The sequence below is a fragment of the Xenopus laevis genome, chromosome 4L (genome assembly GCF_017654675.1).
Source record: "Xenopus laevis strain J_2021 chromosome 4L, Xenopus_laevis_v10.1, whole genome shotgun sequence".
NCBI lineage: Eukaryota > Metazoa > Chordata > Amphibia > Anura > Pipidae > Xenopus > Xenopus laevis.
This window is the reverse complement of record NC_054377.1, coordinates 23,435,217-23,456,801: the sequence shown is the minus strand read 5'-3', so window position 1 is coordinate 23,456,801 and position 21,585 is coordinate 23,435,217. Positions and strand designations below refer to the sequence as shown.

The 21,585-nt window shown below is 41.7% G+C and overlaps 1 protein-coding gene across 1 annotated transcript in view; it reads left to right on the top strand.

Annotated features, from left to right (window-relative positions):
• Nucleotides 1-924: 924 nt before the first annotated feature.
• The window catches only part of slc22a20p.2.L (solute carrier family 22 (organic anion transporter), member 20 gene2 L homeolog), a 41,596-nt gene continuing 20,935 nt past the window's right edge, over nt 925-21,585 (top strand). The window contains exon 1 of the mRNA XM_018257547.2: nt 925-1,176. The gene's annotated coding sequence lies outside the window, so the exon portion shown is untranslated. The remainder of the gene's footprint in view (nt 1,177-21,585) is intronic.

Here is a 21,585-nt window from a genome sequence, read left to right as displayed (position 1 = left end):
ATTTAACAGTTTCATCATAATGTGTAAATGAAGGCTAAGTACAGGTTCTCATGATATTATGCAAAGAGCCTGTCATAAAAACATGTTGTGAGATCAAGTTATTACAGGATCTCAAAAGCCTTCCTTTACATATAGTGTGGGAAAGTTATGTCATCAAACAAGAGTCAATCTGGGCTTCTGTTTAGCCAGTTGTCTTGTGGTGGTGAGACTCTAAAAACAGTATAAAAGATGTGTACAAAGTACAGTCTGGAGTTCTGTTTTAGGGAACAGACCTCTGTGTAGGGGGGTCCACGTCTGAACAGGAACACTGCAGGCAGAGACGGAACTACGTGGGGGCGGGCCCTGGTGTGGGCCGTGCAGCCGGGCCCTGCCCCCCACCTCTTCCGTGCGGCGCTGCAGCCGCTGCAGTGGGCGCGTGACTGCGGGGGGCCCTGCCGTTGTGCGGGCCCTGGCCCAATTGCACCCCCTGCTCCCCCAGTAGTTAACCCACTGACTGCAGGCCCAGAGACTGACATATTGAAGCAATGTTGTTGGTTTTATTTACAAAGTATACTTTTTTTTTTTTTAAAGGTGTTTATTTATACACATTTAAAACATAACAACAACATAAAGGTATCCGTCAGGTAACATAGACAGCGATCAGAATACAGCGAGGTCACGCAGGACCCCTACAGTGCAATAAAGCAAGGAAAAACAAAGTATACTTTTAATCCAATTATTTTACTCTGTTTCTATATATTGCACAATATTAGTAGGAAGAAAGAAAAGCTGTATACACCACGGAATCACTGCGTGTATTCATTTATTTATCATCTTTCTAGCAAATAAATGGTCTTGGCTTGGACATGGACTTTTAAAAAGGAAGATTTTTTAGTTTAACGATATGGATACACCTGGAGACTTTGATGACTCACTAGGTGGGAGGATGGGTGTGAAAGACTTCAAGCTGTTTACTGGGATTACACTTGAGAAAGGGCTAAGCCCGAAACATGTTGTGTGATTTGTAGTCAATAAAATACTTTTCTAGCAGTAACTGCTATTTGAGTGCTCTCCTCTATCCTGCAGAATTTGGAGTCTACATAGGATTGCGGTAATCCTTTGCTGAGGATCGAAGCATTGAGGAATTAACCCCTGTACGGCTGAACATAAGAACAAACACATGCTGTCCAAGGACTGGTAACTATCTCAGTGTCTCTTTATCATTGATAGTTATAACTTATTAGTGTGTGTAGGGACCCATAGGATTAATATGTTTGTATGACTTTAAATCCCTACACTTCCTTATCCTTAGTTACTAGGCAGAAGCCTATGTATCTAATTCTAGTTCTATTTGCATAATAAGTAGTTATTGGCCAAAGGGTGAAATGACCACTTCCTACCACACTTCCATATAGTGTGTGGAAAGGGGTGGATCTTCCTCTTTGGCTCCAGGTGTCCTTCCAGCTAGGTTGTTCCCATTGAGCCTGGGCACACAAAGGCCCAGTAAAGCCACCCACCTTAAAGGGACAGCACCTTTAGTGTTTAAGTTGTGGACCAGGAAACCCATGAATGAGGTTAGCAAGCACAGGATAGATTCTTTCATAGACTCTCTAGGAAAGTGAGATAGACTTATATAGCAAGTGCAGTTGTGTGCTCCATCAAGGATCAGTAGCAGGGAGTAGCTTCCCAAAAGGCTTCCTTGTATGCCTTTAGTGAAGGGACCACAGCAGATGGGTGTTAGGCTAGACTTCTACTCCCTAACCACTCCACTGGATGGGATCCAGACCACTTAGAGGTATATCTGCCTGAGGGAATTGATGTACGCTTGACTACTATGCCTTATGGGAGTCACATCCTTCATTGCTGTACAGGGTCGGACTGGCCCACCGGGACACCGGGAAAAATCCCGGTGGGCCCCAGTCCTTGTGGGCCCCTACGACCACATTCCCATCTATTTTTTGCCAGAGCTCCCATTTTGCAATGGGCCCCGCAGCGCTGCCACTATCACCTGGGCTCCTGGGCTGGCTACTGAACTGCCTGTCAAAGCTGCTACCTGCAACCTGACTGTGCTTTGCTCTGTGCAGGGTGGTTGTGCGCTGCACTGCTGCGCATGTTTCAGTATGCGATGCGCCTGATGATGTCACTGACCTGGCTGGCGTCCTTCTCGTAGGGGAAGAGACAGATGCGCGCGTGACGCGTCAGAGACTGGTGCGGTGGGGTTGATCCTCCTGGCTGGCTGCAGTCACTTTCGCTACCTGCTTGTGCCTGGGCTTGGCAAGTATAAGTTGTGCGACCTTAATCACCCTGGGGGGTTGTGGGGGACGGCTGCTGCTGCTGCTGCTCTGATAGTCTTTGCTCGGCTGTTCTGTTCCCCTGCTCTCTGAATTTTTTTATATATATATATATATATATATATATATATATATATATATATATATATATATATATAGTCCATAGAATAGCCAGCACTCATGAAAAATTGTTTAAATTGCCTGGGTGCAGTCTCAAAATTCAAATAGTAACCAGCAAAAGGATCCGCACTCTCAGGTCTTAAATATAGTATAAAAAATGTTTTATTGTTCAATGCGAGACTGACGTTTCGGCCTCCTCTGAAGTCTTTCTCAAAGTGTCTAATGGTTCGTAAAGCTGCCATAAATACAAAATTTAGGCGGGAAGCTAGACAAATTAGAGCTAACGTGGTGACCATCTCTCAAAATCTCTCAGAGGAGGCTGAAACGTCAGTCTCGCATTGAACAATAAAACATTTTTTATACTATATTTAAGACCTGAGAGTGCGGATCCTTTTGCTGGTTACTATAAGAATTGGTTAGGCTGCTTTTAAAGGGGCTGTTCACCTTTTAGTATGACGTAGAGAGGGATATTCTGAGACAATTTGTAATTGGTTTTAATTTTTTATTATTTGTGGATTTTGACTTATTTAGCGTTTTGTTTCAGCAGCTCTTTAATTTGCATCTTAACCAATCTGGTAACTAGGGCCCAAATTCCCCTAGCAACCATGCACTTATTTGAATAAGAGGCTGGAATATGAATAGGAGAGGCCTGAATAGAAGGAGCAGTAATAAAAAGTAACAATAACAATACATGTGTAGCCTTACAGAGCATTTGTTTTTAGTAGGGAGTCGGTGGCCCCCATTTGAAAGCTGCAAAGAGTCAGAAGAAAAAGGCAAATGACTATAAAACTATAAAAAAAATAAATAATGAAAACCAATTGAAAAGATGCTTAGAATTAGCCATTCTATAACAAAATAAAAGTTACCTTACAGGTGAACCACCCCTTTAATTGAACATATTGAAATACAAGGCCAGAATTCTAGTAGTAACATCATACGTTCGGTTACAAATTAAGACTAAGTAAAATATCTGGCTGTAGAATCCATGACAGTTAAGAGTATTGCATATTGAGTAGGCTGTAAGTTTTAAGCAAAATGAATAAAGTGTGCCATGTCTTCAAAAGCATGGCTTGGTGGTGGCAAAACTCCCTCTCCTGTCTCCCAGGTGGCACATCATCATATAACTAACTTGAGGACATTACTGGCTATCCTGAAGCCTCAAATTGTGACCCCCTGCTGCAGTACAGGTACTTACCTTGGTCAAAATATAAAGAAAATAAAAATAATTTATTAAAAAATGTGATTATTATTTTTTGTCACACTGTTACTAGGGTGGGGATCAGCAGACAAAAAGTTGCAGGTTTTTTTAACCTCTTAGGGGATAGTGCACCATTTTCTATGTTATAGAATGGACAATTCTTAGCAAGGTTTCAATTGGTCTATTTTGCATAGTTTTCAAATTGCATGCCTTCTTCTTCTGACTCAAACCAATGGCTGAAATGCCAAAAATGCTAAGTAATTACAAAAACCACAAATAAAAAATGAAGACCAATTGCAAATTGTGTTAGACTATCACTCTCTGGGTCATACTATTCTTCTGTCATGCTTTTTATGGTGTAATTTTTTATTTTATTTTTGTATTTAGTTGTAATATTGGTGTGTAGGTGCATCTCAGGTCATTTTGCCTGGTCATGTGCTTTCAGAAAGAGCCAGCACTTTAGGATGGAACTGCTTTCTGACAGTCTGTTGTTTCTACTACTTAATGTGTTGCAGTGGGACCTGGATTTTACTACTGAGTGCTTTTCTCAGATCTACCAGGCAGCTGTTATCTTGTGTTAGGGAGCTGTTATCTGGTTACCTTCCCATTGCTCTGTTGTTAGGCTGCTGGGGCGAAAGGGAGGGGGGTTAAATCACTCCAACTTGCAGTACAGCAATAAAGTGTGATAAAAGGGTTACCTTATTTGTATTGTATGTGCACTTAATTAAAAGGATTCTGATATGCTTTTGTATTTATGACTAATATTTTAATTTAATATTGTCACAGCCATTCCAGTTTTTTTTAAATAAAAATGTTAATTTTTATATTTGCGGGCGATTTTGTACAGGAGGGTGGGCCCTTGAGATGAGGTTTCCTGGTGGGCCCCAGGCACCCCAGTCCGACACTGTTGCTGTATCATCCTCCTCTATCCACTTGAAACTGTGATATGCTAATAGCTCCTCATACATGAGTAAACCTGTGGTCATTTGCTTGTGCTAATAAACCATCCATTTGTTTTTTACCAAAAGAACCTCCTGGCGTTCAAATCTTTTTCCTATTTTATGTATAGTAGCCTGAGTGTTGTAGTCTCACTACATCCTAAGGGAAGACTTCCACTTAGTGAAGACCCTGATCCTGATGTGTGAGTCCAATGTAACCCATGCTTATTACCATTAGCTGGACATTTAACTATCTGTGGTCTGGATAGCCCAGATTAGCGTTACATGTGTTATAGGTGTAAGAGGTTTTAGAGCATATTGTTTGTAACCTTTTTCTCCTTGTTTACATACTGTGGATATTGATTCTTGTCAGGGCCTGATTTACCATTCTTGCCCCCCTAGGCCCAGCTACTGTGCTGCCCCCCCCCCCCCGCATTTTCTGGAAGCGAATCTTTATCCAATCATTTATGCAAAATAAAATAACACAGACAATAAAATGGAAATAATTATGTATTAAACCATAAATAACTTTTAAATATATCCAATATGAATATTATACTTTTTAACCTACCACCAACAGTTGCCAATAATTAGAAAATATATAGTGGATAATGTACCCCCTACTGTAATTTATACAGATATTAGAAGTCACCGAGGAGTTACATCACCATATAAAAGCACGAGGCCGCAGGCCTCGTGCTTTTATACAGGTCACGTAACTCCGAGGTGACTTTAAATATCTTTATAAATTACAGTAGGGGGTGCATTATTCATTATAATCTACAGTGTTTCTGTGTGCATGCAGTGTCTGTCTTGCTCTATTTTAATATGCACAGTGCCAACATTTAGTCTGTTTCCCATTAGTTCCACTTTCATTTTTGTACCTTTTTTACTGGCTTCATTGATTCACCATGGCATAATGCTGCAGACGGAGAGTGGTGAAGGAAGAAAGGAGCTCAGGACCGGTGAGTGGGAGCGACACCAGAGATTTATGGTGGGGGGGGGAACGCAGAAACCATTGTAGGAGAGGTGACGGGTTAAGAATGAGGAAGGAGGTCGGAGAGAGGAGAGCGTTACAGTTGCAATGCAGAGAAGTGAAGAGCTATACATGCGGCCAGGAGATTGATTCATGGACAGTGAGGGCAGCAGGTGATATCAGAGAGGCACAGAGTGAGAGAGTGAGCGAGAAATGGATGTCGGGTGGGAGCGGAAGATGAAGCAGGACCTCAGAGGGACACGGGGCATTAGAAAGATCAAGCCTTGAGAGGGTAAAGGGATCGTGACTGGAGTAGGAGGAGCGAGAGAGCGCGCCATTGCAAATAAGGAGGCTGGCTGGAGCAGAGTGACGCATACGCAGCGCAGTCACATCACAAGCTGCTGAAGAGATGTTAAGGGCACCTGCTTGCCGCCCCTAACATCTTGCCGCCCTAGGCCCGGGCCCGGGCCCGGGTTTAAGTTTGAGTTGTTGATTTGTCTCACTTGTTGTTTTGATATGCATTGCAAATATCATTCTGAATTATAGATTGTTGGTTTTTCCTTTTACCTTTCCTTATGTGTATATTATGGCTTATTATTTTTTTGTAATTGTGTAAATGTTTTTTGATTTATACATAAATCCTCTTTTCAGTAATAACGTTGAATATCATTTCCTGGCCACTCTTCATGTCAGCATTACTATGGATTATCTGCCCTGCCCCCTACTAGACAAGTCCCTCCCCAATCAAATAAAAATCCCACAGCCTCCTTACCCCCTCGTCTTTTTCTTTTTGTCCTGTTTTTTCTCTTACGGACAGCAGGGGCAGCTGGCAGAAGTCCATATCCAATACGTGTAAAGATTGGGGGAAAGAAGCCTGAGGGTTATTCATTCAGTAAAAACTGTTGCATGAAGCCCCCTCAGATATGGGTTTTAAAAAATCCCATAGAAAGACGATTCCTGGTTGATGGTTTGGCAGATCGTCACAGGGATCTGCAGAGTATATGGCTTAGCAGCTCCAGTTCGGTCGCCAGATTCCAAAATGGCGCTTAGACGGAGGAGCAGAATGATGATGTCATCCAGCGCGACAAAACGCCAGTAATAGTCCTGCGAATTGGCGCATGTATTCAGTGCTGGCGACTATTCTTTTAGCAGACAGGAGGAAAGGTATGGCGACTATTTTTGCTGATGTGCTTGAGGTACTCAGGCTGCTGAGCAGGGTCTTTTTCAGTTATGGAGGATCTTGTTAGCGTTAATGCCTTTTCTAATGTTTTTTATTGACAGAGAAAAGGTTGTTCGTTATCTCTTGCCGTGTGCTCTGCAGCCTTATTCCTGCCAGTTGCCCTTTTTGCTTGATATGTAATGTTTTGTTTTTCAATTTAAAATCGGATATTGCTATATATTTTTTTGGCGCTTGATTTTCTCTCTCTCTCTCTCTCTCTCTCTCTCTCTCTCTCTCTCTCTCTCTCTCTCTCTCTCTCTCTCTCTCTCTCTCTCTCTCTCTCTCTCTCTCTCTCTCTCTCTCTCTCTCTCTCTCTCTCTCTCTCTCTCTCTCTCTCTCTCTCTCTCTCTCTCTCTCTCTCTCTCTCTCTCTCTCTCTTTTTTTCTCTCTCTTCTTTGTTCTTTCTGTGTAGCTTGCCCTGTAGAGATGATGGAGGTACAAGGCAAGAAAAGAAAATCCTCTTCTTCACTGCAGACTTGTACAGGATGTTTTGAAACTCCACTTCCTGGAAAGAAATTCTGTCGATCTTGTTTTCGTCTTCTTGGGGGGGGGGGGGAGTTCCAGTCCCTGCAGAGAGACGCCACTTAGGTCAGAGTTTTCAGTGCAGAGAGAAGAGGAGCACTCCTTTTCATTGTTGAAGGATGAGAATGTATTAGAGGCTAATGTTTCAGACATATTTTCGGATGAGGATGAAGAAGAGGGAGAATCATCATCTTTTGATCTGTCATTAGTGCATCCATTGATTAAAGCAGTAAAGTTAGTTTTGGGAGTAGAAGACTCTGAAGTGTCTCAGAAAAAATCTAAAGTACTTCCATCTTCATCAAAGCCAAAGGAGTTTTTTTCCTCTTTTTTCAGAAGTATCAGAGTTAATAACTACAGAATGGGGAAAGGCAGCAAAGAAGATTTCATTCTCCTCTTTGGCTACGAGATTTGCAAAGCTTTATCCTTTCAAAGAACTGGGATTCGGCGCCAGCAGTTGATTCACCAGTGATACATTTGGCAAAGAATACAATGCTGCCAATAGATGATTCGTCAGTCCTAAAGGATCCTATGTATAGAAGGATTGAGTCCGAGTTACGAAAAGCGTATCAAGTAGCTGGAGCTTCCTGTAAGCCAGCAGTAGCGCTAGTGTGTGTAGCCAAGGCAGTGTCCCTCTGGATTGATAGTTTGGATAAAGCTGTGACAGAGGGATCCGATAATGTGGAGATAAGTACAGGCTTGGCAGAATTGAAGATGGTTGTTGCATTCATGTCAGAAGCAGCGGTGGACCTCACACGTCTAGCTTCCAGGTCGATGGCGGTGTCTGTTTCGGCGAGACGGGCTCTTTGGCTTAGGGCATGGGGTGCGGATACGGCCTAAAAAATGAGTCTCTGCAATCTACCTTATGTAGGCGGAAGCCTGTTTGGTCCGAAATTGGAAGAAGTAATTGCCAAGGCGACAGGAGGAAAAAGCTGTTTTCTTCCGCAGCAATGGAAGAAACCAAAGCAGCCATTTAAAGGTTTTCTTTTTCAAGGCTCAGGAAGAGCAAGAGCTTCCATCGGGGGCTCTAGATATTTTTTTCAAAGATACAGCCAGACAGTCATGGAGGGGAAGTCAGTCTTCGGCTAGCAGAGGAGGAAGATTTAAGCAGTCGCGCTCTGTTAAAAAACCTTCCTGACAATTATCCGACCGAGAATGTTACAGTCGGGGCAAGGCTTTCAAGATTTATTCACATTTGGGAGAGTACAATTACAGACCAGTGGGTCTTGGCAGTCTTAAGAAGAGGGTACAGAATAGAATTTCTTTCAATCCCTTCCCAAGACAGATTTTTTGTTTCACCGATTCCTCGGTGTCAAGAAAAGAGAGGCGCATTGGAGGAATATGTGCAAATGCTTCTGGAACAAGAGGTTATTGTTCCAGTTCCCTGTTTAGAGAGAGGCATTTACTCTCTCCTTTTTTTAGTAAGAAAGGCCTCGGGAGGATGGAGGCCAGTACTCGATCTCAAGAAGCTGAATGCCTTGGTGCAAATACAAAAGTTCAAAATGGAGTCTATAAATACAATTATTGCCGCAGTGCAGCAGGGAGATTGGCTCATGTCCATCGATTTAAAAGATGCATATCTGCACATTCCTGTGGAAAGGAGTCATCAGCGTTTTCTACGCTTTGCGGTTGGTCACAGGCATTTTCAGTTTCGGGCGTTGCCGTTCGGCCTTTCCACGTCTCCCCGAACATTTACCAAAGTATTGGTAACTTTAATTGCCGAACTGAGGAAGCAAGGTTTGGCTATTTGGCATTATCTCGACGATATTCTCATTGCCGCCAAGAACTATTGATGTTACACAAACAGAGAGCAGTTTCTTTTCTATAGTCTCACGGTTGGCTAATAAACTGGGGAAAAAAGTCAACTGCAACCATCCCAATCGTTACAGTATCTGGGAGCCCTTTTCGACACAAAGAAAAATCGATTCAGTTTGCCTTCCCAAAAGGTGGAACGCTTAGTACAGTCGGTCAACAGTTTCTGCTTGCAGAAGGTGGTGTCAGCCAGACAGTTCATGTCACTTCTAGGTCTCATGGCAGCTTCTCTTCCGATGACTAGGTGGGCGCATTTCCATATGCGGGAAGCGCAGCATCATTTTCTGGCTCACTGGAATCGTTGGAACAAGGATTGGAATCGGCAGATTCAGCTGTCTACAGAGCTCAAGAACAGTCTTCAGTGGTGGAAGAACCCCAAGAATTTGAAAAAGGGTTTTCCTCTTTCCGAGATAGAATGGAAAATTCTGAAAACAGATGCTTCCTCTCAAGGCTGGGGAGCTCTTCTGGGGGGCAAGTTAGCTCAAGGCTCCTGGAAACAGAAAGATTGCAAAAAGCATGCAAATGTTTTGGAAAACAGAGCGATATATCAGGCCTTGTTGATATTTGCGTCACAAATCCAGGGAGAAGCAATAAAAGTGAAAGTAGACAATGCTACAGCAGTGGCTTATGTAAAAAGGCAAGGAGGGACGAAAAGTTCTCGTCTCATGAAGGAAGTGACTCCGATTTTGCTTTGGGCAGAGGAGAATTTGGAACATCTGACAGCAGTACATGTTCCAGGCGTTCTCAATCAACAAGCAGATTATCTCAGCAGAACCATGTTGTCAAAGCACGAGTGGAGGATTCATCCACAAGTTTTTCAACTGCTGGTCAGAAAATGGGGTCTGCCAGATGTGGATCTTATGGCATCCCCAGAAAATGCTCATCTTCCAGTCTTCTTCACAAGGAGGTTTTGTCCGGCAGCTCTAGGGGTGGATGCTCTCCTACAATCATGGCAATATCACCTTGCTTACATTTTCCCTCCGATTCCTCTTCTCCTTCGAGTTCTAAAAAATATTATCCAGGAGCAGGTGGAAGTAATCTTAATAGCTCCGCACTGGCCGCGGCGTCCGTGGTTCCCATTGTTGAGGAGATTGGCGATAGAGGAACCATGGCCACTTCCACCAAGGAAGGATTTGCTGTTGCAGGGGCTGGTGTTACATCCGGATCCTTTTTCCTTTCATTTGATGGCATGGAGGCTGAGCGCGAGAAATACTTAGCGCTAGGTTTTTCCGAATCAGTGGTGACTACGTTACTAAAGGCAAGAAAACATTCTACGTCGGCCACCTATTACAAGATCTGGGAAAGATTTCTGCTTTGGCAGAAACAGAAGGGAATTCATTTTCTTCCACCACCATTGTCCCAGATTCTAGATTTCCTGCAGGAAGGGTTAACGAAGGGGCTGCAGTACAGAACTCTAAAAGTTCAAGTGGCAGCTTTATCAGCTATGACAGAGATTCAGTGGGCAAAAAATCCGTTGCTAAAACGTCTCTTTACAGCAACCTTAAAGATTTGCCCTCCAAAGAGGGTTTGGAAGAGGCATCATTGTGGATGGTGACATTAAAAACTGTTTTTCTGATAGCTATTGTTTCGGCAGCCAGAGTAAGTCTACTTCAATCTTTTTCAATAAAGGATCAAGACATTGCATTTTGGCCGGACAAAGTTGTCTTAAGGCCTCATGATTCCTTTATTCCTAAAGTGGCTTCACTTTTTCATTTGACACGGGAAACAGTATTATCTGTTCTTCAAAAGGATTCTGTTGATTCTGGGGTTTCCCGAAAATTGGATCCAGTTAGGATGTTAAATCATTATCTGACATTGACACAGTCTGTGAGAAAGACTGATAGGCTGTTTGTAATCCCAGCAGGAGCCCGAAAAGGGGAGTCGCCAGCAAAGTCTATGATTGCTAGATGGATTGTGGTCCTGATTCAGAAGGCGTACAATTTGCAGGGCAAGCAGGCACCAGTAGGGCTTAAAGCACATTCAACAAGGGCTGTAGCAGCTTCCTGGGCAGCAGAAGGGGATGTGTCAAAGTCAATGATCTGTGACACAGCAGCTTGGGCCTCTGTGCGGACCTTCTTCAAATTCTACTAGTTGGATGTTAGGGGGGCTTCCCAGCCTACTTTTGCATCCGCAGTGTTGCGGGCTCATTCTGTTGATTAAAACACTTTGTTTGAATCCCTCCCTGTTTGTTTTATTGCTTTGGTGTGTCCCATAGTAATGATGACATGGAGTGGCCAGGAAAAAGAGAAATTTCCTATCATACTTACCGAAAATGTATTTTCTTGGCCACTCTTCATGTCAGCAGACCCACCCATCAGAACTGAATTATAAAGACGAGGGGGTAAGGAGGCTGTGGGATTTTTATTTGATTGGGGAGGGACTTGTCTAGTAGGGGGCAGGGCAGATAACCCATAGTAATGCTGACATGAAGAGTGGCCAGGAAAATAAATTTTCGGTAAGTATGATAGGAAATTTCTCTTTTTCTTTGCCAAACCTCCCCATTAGAACCTTCAGTTATTGTATTATTATGGACTAATATTAATATTTCATATTAATATTGATATTGTCCTTAAGAATATCTTACATATTTGGCAAAGAATCCAGGCAGGAGGGGCGAGGCGTTGGTGGAAAGGATATTTCCTGTTGTTATTAGAATAGCCTTTATGGAGGCTTTGTTACAAAAGATTGCTAAGGTAAACACTGATGTTATTAAAATAATGCAGATCCATTGGTGCAGGCTCAAGACTATGTGAATCAAGCCGCAGCAGATAAGAAATTAAATAATTCAAAAGGTAAAAATGTCCTTATTTTTGCTGCCCCGGTGGGTAGCAGAAAAGTACAAAGTTGTAAGTAGCTAGAAAGAAGTGTTGGAAGAAAAAGTAAATAATTTAAACCTTGTTATAGATTCTTTAAGAATTTCAGCTCAATTTGGATTGTGATCTGTTATATGATAATGAATTAGCAGTTTGAGGAGGTTCATAAAATTGTATATGTGAATACTGATGTTTTTGCTATCATTGTGGCAAGCATGAACAATGCTCTTAGACTTAGTTTACCTCATTCTGTGTTCACAGAATCTAGAACTAAACAAAACCTAGTGGATGAGTTGTTAAAGGCATTAGGGATTGAAGAATATGACCACCATGCTGCCTTTGGTAATTGTACACAAAAGAAAGGGGAGTCTGTACAAGGATTTGCTGACAGGTTGTTCCAATTATACAAATTAACACTGCCAAACGGTGCCCAAAGTAGTCAAAGTGACGAAATATACAAAAGTGCATTGATAAACAGAGCTGTGGTTGATATAGGGAGATTTGTGGGATTATCAGTATCGACCCAAAACTCCTTTACCAAGATTATTAACTGCTTCAATTGGGCAGAAGCAATAATTTAAAGAACAAATTAAGTCCATGAGAGGCACAGTTGCAGTTGTAGAAGGTCAGGTTACAGTACTAAGGAGTCCTAGTTTTAAGCCCTCTAATATCTCAAAAGGACCCTTCATAAAGGGAGAAGCCTTTAAATGCTTTTCATGCAGGCAGTTGGGTCACATTTAAAAATAATAAACTTATGCTAAAGCAAAAGCTCCCAGACAGTCAGCTGCCCCTTCATACAGGGAGTTAAGACAAGAAGTGTCAGAGATGAAGAGGGAAATGGAGAAAATTAGGGCAATACAAACTGCAAGTAATATTGTCGGCCCCAATCCTCTCAAAGTTTGAATTACTCCTCAGTTCCCAATCTTCCTTTCAAATGTCTCTGCATAAGAAAAGCGTTGCTTCCATTTCAACTGTAGTGGAGTTCAGAAGAGATGGATACAAGCGCCCAATAATCATTGCTGCTGTGGAAGGAGGCCCAAAACAGAAAATGTTGATTGATTCTGGAGCCTCCATATCTATTTTACATACAACCACTCTCACCCTTTGTCTACAGACAAAACACTCATTTTAAAAGCATTTCAGGGGTCTAATGCCATAGCCATAGAAGTTCAGAAAACTAGGTTGTGTATTGCAATTCAGTCGGGGTCATTTATCAACACTGGGCAAATTTGCGGGAAGTAACCCGTGGCAACCAATCAAATTGCTGCATTCATTGTTTATACTTGCAGCTGGCTTCAGAAAGCTAATCACTGATCGGTTGCTATAGGTAACTGCCCATGGGCAAATTTGCCCAGTGTTAATAAATGAGCCCCAGTGTTTTGATTTGAATGCTTACTTAATGCCCTTGCCTGATTCTGTCTCCATTCTAGGATCTGATTTCCTGGAGTGGTAATTTACTATGTAAATAGAAAGATCTGGTTCCATGGTGAAGGAAAACATTGTATTATCTCAGACTTCCCTGCTGTATATGCTATAAAGAAGCATGAAAACTTCTCACTTCCAGTACATTGTGATCCCAGGGTGTCACAGATAATACAAGAGTTTGAACCTGTGTTTGCTAAACATAATCACGACTGTGGTAAGATGCAGGGGGAGGAAGTGGTTCCTGGCAGGGCCCATGCACTACAAAAGCAGTATCCTCTCCCAAAAGACTGTATATTCAGCAAACTATTGAGGCATTACTAGAACAGGAGATATTGAGTGAATGTGAATCAGTGACTAACTCTCCTATAATTCCTGTTCAGAAACCAAATGGCTCATGGAGACTTTGCCTTGAATACCGTTAATTGAATTCTGTCACTCCCACTTGTGCACCAGTTGTCAGAAAAAACCCTATCCTTCTCTCCCAGGTCCCTTCTAAGGCCAAGGTGTTTAGTTCTCTGGATATCTGCGATGGATTCTGGTCAATTCCTGTAGCGGCAGAATCTTCAGTATAATTCACCTTCACTTGGAAAGATCGCCTGTACACGTGAAAATCCATTAGCACAAGGCATACACAATAGTCCAACGATATTTAATAAGCGTATGGCTGCCATCTTGCCATCAAAATCATGTTAACTAAATTCTGCTCAGGAAAACCTACAGCCTGGAAAGAGATGCTACCATTGTGTTTAATGGCCATGAGGTCTACTTCTCACTCTACTACTGGAATGAGCCCCTATCAAGTAATGACAGGGAGATTAATGTGTATGCTAGGTCATTTGTTGTTACCCCTTACAACTCCTGTCTTACAAGGTGCCGCCACAGAGTCTTGGGTTGAGAAAATGGCTCAGTATATTCAAGAAGTTAATGTTTGTGGCTCAGAATACTGGTCGCTCTAAAAATCAGATAAAGAAATATTTTGATATAAAGGTGAGACCCTGTAAATATAATGTTGGAGATTCTATAATGGTACGTGATTTTGGGAAAAAGGAACATTCTTTTACTCCATCTTGGAGAGGTCCCTTTAACATTATAGACAAAGCAAGTCCATCTGTTTATCAAATTAAGATGACTCAAGCAAGTGGCAAACCAATCATGAAGTGGTACCATATTAACCAATTAAAAAAGTGTGTAAGGCATCATCTTTTACAGAGAAAATGTCACAATTGGCACCCTAAATCCAGAACCAGTGCTAGGCTCCCTGGTCTCGGCTCTTGCTTCTGCCTTTAACAGCCGCCTTTCACTTCAGGAGGAGCCCTCAGCTAATTGGATGCTGCCAGGTCTTAATAAGAGAGGAGCCAAGCAAAGGTTCTGGAGCAAAGGGGCATGGACGTTAGTAAGGTTTTGGACGGAAGCTACAGTTCAAGGAGCAGACAAAAGCGTAGTCAGACAGGGTAGGGTCAATTCAGGCAGCATTCACGTATAGTCGGGCAGGCAAGGGTCAATACAGGTAGAAACAGAATAGTCAGGCAGGCACAGGTCAGGATAATCAGAGTTCAGAGTAGTCGGGCAGGCAAGGGTCAGATTTGGCAGAGAACAGAAGAGTCAGGCAAACAGGGGTCAAACCAGGAATCGGAACAGGAATCAAACGCACCCAGGAACTAGCAAGTAGACCTAACAATAGGCAGTGATTTTGTGTTCAAGGCCCCATTAAATATTCGAAACTCACGCCAAAAAGCGATGATTACACCAGCGACATGTAAAACCCGGAAGTGCACACCATAGGAGAACTGGTGGTTGACAAGGCAAGATCAACGTGGCGGAAGTCCCTGCCGAAGGCGCAGCGGGCATCCCCACCAGCCCAATAGACCACCAGGGTGAGTGTTGTTCGGAAACCTAAGATGGAACTGACTCCTAAGACAATCAGGAACAGGAACGCAAGAAATTTCCTCAGGCCCGTATCCCTTCCACTGCACCATATACTGTAACTTACCTCGTGTGAAGCGAGAGTCAAGGGGCAAATTTACTTACCTCCGAAGTTGCGCCAGCGTGGACTTCACTGCACTTCACCGCACTTCATCAGGCTGCACAAGTTCACGAAGATTTAAAGTTGCACACAAGTTACCGATCATTTGCGAAGTAGCACTAGTGATGTTACGATCAGCGTTTTGAAGTTGTCCTGTCGATTGTAAATTTGCATACAGCATGCAGTTAAAGTACAATGGCCGTATATGCAGCAGAAAACACATTACGCTACACAAGGCCAGGGAACTTTAAAAAATGTATTCTAATGCCCTACTCATGTGCCCACAGTATACTTTAGGTGCCATATCTTATCAAATGTAGGGGGGGAAGGAGGGTACCCTACAAAAAATTCGATGTTTTTCAGCCTATCACCCTATAAAAAGTAAAAGACCCCAGTGTTTTTTTGGGACTCAACTTTTTTTGAACCATCCCTGTCTAGTCTATTGTACTTCGCCTGGTCTGAGGTGGTGAAGTAAAGTCTGGTGCAAGAGGTAATGTTCATGAAAATCCACAAGTTAGTGAATTAGCGTAGTTACGTCCCTTCGCCATAGTGCAACTTCGCCTGGTGTAAGGATGCGAAGTAGCGCTAGAGTAGGTCCACTTCGCTAGCGTATTTACGCCAGCACCTGTTAGTAAATTGGCGAAGTGGCGCTGTCACGATGGTGAATTTTCGCTAGTGTTAGCCACTTCACCCTTTTAGTAAATTTGCCCCAAGGAGTCTCTGGACTAAAAATTCAGGCTGACCCTCTACTAACAATGGAGGAGGGAAAGATTGTTGTCAGACCTGTAACTTTAAAAGAGAGACATGGAAAGATTTAGAGATCTTAAAATTATCAGGCAGTTTGAGACGAACAGAGGAAGGATTGATCATTTCCACAATAGGATATGGACCAGTAAACCTAGGTCCCAACTTGATAGACGGAACCTTAAGTTTAATATTCCTTGTGGATAACCTAACTGGATCTCCCACCTGATATCTGGGTGCCTCCCTACGGAACCTATCGGCTACTTTTTGAACAAAAGTAGCTGCTGAAAGGGAATCATGTACCCCAGACCAAATTTTAGAAAAATTCGCTACCGAAGCGTCAACAGAAGGTACTGAGGACAAACGATCACAATAAGAAAATGCTTTAGAATGTAACCCATACATAATAAGAGATTGACCATTAGATGCATGAGATGCATTGTTATAAGCAAATTCTTCCCAAGGTAACAGCTCAGCCCATGAGGATTGGGTTATTAGAAACATAGCATCTTAAGAATTACTCAAGGGACTGGTTAACTCTCTCCATCTGACCATTAGTTTGGGGATGGTATGCAGTAGAAAATGATAGATTGATCCCAACCAAGGAGTAGAAGGTCAGCCAAAACTTAGAAACAAACTGTACTTCCCTATTTGACACAATATTGACTGGAAAACCATGTAATTTAAAAATGTTAGCAATAAACAATTCAGCCAAGCTTTTAGTAGAAGGCAGGTGTGGAAGAGGAATAAAATGACTAATTTTGCTAAATCTATCAAACACCACCCAAATTATAGTTTTACCCAGAGAGGGAGCAAGGTCCACTATACAATCCATTGACAAATGGGACCAAGGTCTATTAGGAATAAGCAATGACCTCAACAACCTCTGAGATAAACTAGAGGATTTTGACCTTTGACAGGACAGGAATTGACAATTTTTTAACATCTAGTTTAAATGACGGCCACCAAACATTTCGAGACAAAAGATCAGTAGTTTTGCTAATACCTGGATGCCCTGCCATTTTAGAATTGTGAGCTTCACTCAATACCTGCTCCCTCAGATCTAAAAAGGCCGTTTTCCACTCATCCCCTTCCCTAATACGAATGAGGTTATATGCACCTCTTAGATCAAGTTTAGTATAGATGGTAGCATTCTTAACTTGATCAAACAATTTAGAAATTAGCGGAAGGCGATAGCAGTTTTTGGTTGCAATTTTGTTAAGGCCACGATAATCAATACATGGCCCCCATCCTTCTTGCCCACAAAAAAGAACCCAGCATCTGCAGGGGAATTGGAGGGTCTAATAAAACCTCTTTCTAGATTCTCTTTAATATAATCTTTCATAGCCTGAGATTCAGGCAAAGAAAGAGGATATGTTCTCCTTCTAGGGGGAATAGACCCTGGAATGAGGTCAATAGGGCAGTCATAGCACCTATGTCAGGGTAGAGTTTCGGCGGCTTTTTTGGAAAACACATCTGCGAAAGCAGCATAGGAAGGGGGTAACCCCTCCACCATTTGAGAAGAATTTAGACAAAAATAAACACACTTAGATCCCCATCGAACAATCCCCTAGTTACCCAATCTATGTGAGGGTTGTGTACCTGTAACCAGGGTAACCCCAAAATTAGAGGACAGGAAGAATAACCCTTCATAAAGTGAAAGGATAACTCCTCAACATGCATATTGTTGGTACACATGGTTAATACCATAGATTTTTGGGTTACCAGACCTGACCCAAGAGGACTCTTGTCAATAGCCAAAAACTTTATAGGAGGAAATAAGGGGGTCCCCGCTGGCCCAGAAACCAAAAAGGCAGAAATTTCTACAGAACCCCCAGGCCAGGACAAACTGACTGGTACCAAAATCCTAGAGGAAAATGGGGGAGAGGAAACTTCTCGACCCAAATGGAGCTCCCCTTCTCCATTTAGGCTTTGAAGATTCCCAGCCTCTTAGGACATTGGTTGAGAAAATGGCCTTTATCCCCACAATACATGCAAAGACCCTGCACCCTCCTTCGAATCTTTTCCTCAGAGGACAGATGAGTGACCCCTAATTGCATGGGTTCATCCAGAGGAATAGGCGGCAAAGGAATGGGTGTTTTATCAGCACTACAAGCTGAGGATAAATATTTACCTCTTTCAGCCCCTTTGCCTTTGTCTCCTATCAATCTGGATGGCCAACCTCACAAGGTCATCCAGTCTTAATTTACTCTCCCCTAAGCATTGCCTTTATCAAGACTCTTGCAGGCATTTGGCTTATTTTTGTTTCTCCCACTGTGACTCCATTAATTATTATATGTATAAATATTATATGTATATTATAAGGGATAACGTACCCCCTACTGTAAATGATAAGGATATTAGAAGTCACTGAGGGGTTGTTCTGTGACCATATAAAGGCACAAGGCTGCAGGCTGAGTTATACAGGGAACTCTAAGTACCACTCATGTATTATAAAGGATAATGTACCCCCTACTGTAAATAAGGATATTAGAACTCACTAAGGGGTTGTTTGACTATATAATTTATTGCAGTTTTATATTGGATATATGTGTGTGTGTATATATATATATATATATATATATATATATATATATATATATATATATATATATATATATATATATATATATATATATATATATATATATATATATAGTGAAGGGAAAAACCGGCACTCGCGAAAATGTCATCAATTATGCCTGGGTGCAGTCCTTGTTGAAGTTTGAATGTAAAGCTGGAAATAGAGATCGCACTCACAGGTCTTAGAAGTGTTTAAATGTGTTTATTCAGTGGACGATCGCTGATGTTTCGGCTGACACGACAGCCTTTCTCAAAGTACACATACTGGCGAGAAAAACAGCAAGGTTACGTGTCCGTGTCGTCATATGGTAAGCGACTATCATTTACAAAACACTCTGCCTATTGCAGTGTATAGTCCATATTAAGTTAAAATTTACCCATATATACTTCAAACGGAATCATTCCTAAAGTATCAAAGTGGTAAGTGAAGCTAAAAACAAAACAATATGTAACATTCTTATCTCTGCTAGCTCGTAACATTGTATCCTTCACTTAACAGATCACTCGGTGCAAGAGAACTCTGTGACCTGTCTTACATAAATGTTAACATATAAATGCTCATGGGTATTCATCTCCCCGTCCTATAATTGTCTACTCATCATAAAAACGTTGTTACCCAACTAAACTTCAAAACACTTCTGTACACTGTACCCATTAATACTACCAACGTTTAATTGCTATAGAGGTCTGTCGCCCTTCCTCTACTTCTCAGGTGTTTGTTCTAATATTGTGAAAATTAATTTAAAGTTATAGTTATATACCACTCTGGGTCATTGTGATAGATTCACACTATGGTTGCAATCGCTTATCCCCATTACATACTAAATTATAATAAACCATTGTAGATAAACCCCATTGGTGCATAATCAATAAATACATTCATATGTGGAACTACAACTAAAGTTTAGGTCAGTGTGCAATCACTTATCCCCATTAAGTACTAAATTATAATAAACCAATGTAGATAAACCCCATTGGTGCATAATCAATAAATACATTCATATGTGGAACTACAACTAAAGTTTTGCTCAGTGTGCAATCACTTATCCCCATTAAGTACTAAATTATAATAAACCATTATAGATAAACCCCATTAGTGCATAATCAATAAATACATTCATATGTGGAACGACAACTAAAGTTTTGCTCAGTGTGCACAAACAGTATAATTATAGTGCTAAATACGCTTACTTATTGGTGCTCAGTTTAAATACATATCTAGCAGTTCATAATTTCTGCAACGCCCAATATAAATGAAAATACACCCCAAATTAACACCTTAATCCCTGTACAAAACATGACTCAAATGTGAAAGCATAAAAAAGTATAAAAAGGATTAAAAAATGAAAATAAAAAATGAAAATAAAAGAATCGATGCAACCCCTCTAAGTGTGCATTGAACAATTTTAAGTCACTCAGTTCATTTTCTGCTGTCAATTGCATACACCGGATCAATGAATGTTCATCTGAAGATGTAAAAAACAGAATCACATACAACATACAACCTTAGAGGTTTAAGTGTGTGTCCTACCACTACTTCACCGCATGAGTGTCCCCTAATGCGATATGTCACGGGCCCCCTCCATCAGCACATATACATTACCACTAGGTGCAGGGCGATCGAGAGCCCCGTCAGCTCTTTTATGTCAGCGAACATTATATCCACTATGCAATATAGGCCAACGATCTATTCGCCAGATGCACCTGGTCAAAGTGTTAGGACCAACAGTCCTCCCTGATACATTATCCAAATGTGAGATGTTCTTCAACTTAAGTCACACAGAGGGCACCCGGATCACAGAGCCCACCATTGTCTGGCCCAATGCACAGCTCACCTCCACAACTGTCCCCGGTGAGGCACATGTTCAAACGTCTCCATCTCTCCTCACCCGGTTGTATCCTTCCATGTAGTATTATATGGATAAAGCCAACTAGGGCGCCGAGCACCCATACACAGGCCCCCTCAATCGAAAGGATCCAGAGCCACCATACAGATAAGTTTTTTCTCATTTATGGTGCTGGGCATGATGGGCAGTCTGTGTGGTTGATATCAGGGTAGTCAAACCTCTGTGAACATTTAGTGCCGATGGGCGATCTTGAATCAAGCTTTGTTAAGAAGTAGTATCGTATATCCTCAATGGGCTTACAGCTTGTTGCGGTAGCAATCAGTCTTAGGCCGGAGAGGAATGTGTCCTTTGCTGTAGAATCCTTTATTATTTCCATCGCCAGTCTATCACAATGACCCCCAGTGGTATATAACTATAGCTTTAAATTAATTTTAACAATATTAGAACAAACACCTGAGAAGTAGAGGAAGGGCGACAGAGCTCAAAAAGCAATTAAACATGGGTAGTATTAATGGGTACAGTGTACAGAAGTGTTTTGAAGTTTAGTTGGGTAACAACGTTTTTATGATGAGTAGACAATTATAGGACGGGGAGATGAATACCCATGAGCATTTATATGTTAACATTTATGTAAGACAGGTCACAGAGTTCTCTTGCACCGAGTGATCTGTTAAGTGAAGGATACAATGTAACGAGCTAGCAGAGATAAGAATGTTACATATTGTTTTGTTTTTAGCTTCACTTACCACTTTGATACTTTAGGAATGATTCCGTGGGTACATTTTGACTTAATATGGACTATACACTGCAATAGGCAGTGTTTTGTAAATGATAGTCGCTTACCATATGACGACACGGACACGTAACCTTGCTGGTTTTCCCGCCAGTATGTGTATTTAAACAACTTTCACAATCTGTTCGGTACTTTGAGAAAGGCTCTGGAAGGGCCGAAACGTTAGTCCATAGTTCTTAAAAAAACTAATAATTTATTAAAGACCTGTGAGTGCTGATCCCTTTTTTTGTTTTGTATAATCAATTTAATGATCGCGTCCAGGCACATTTATTTAGTTTTCCGTGAGTGCTGGTATCCCTGGAATT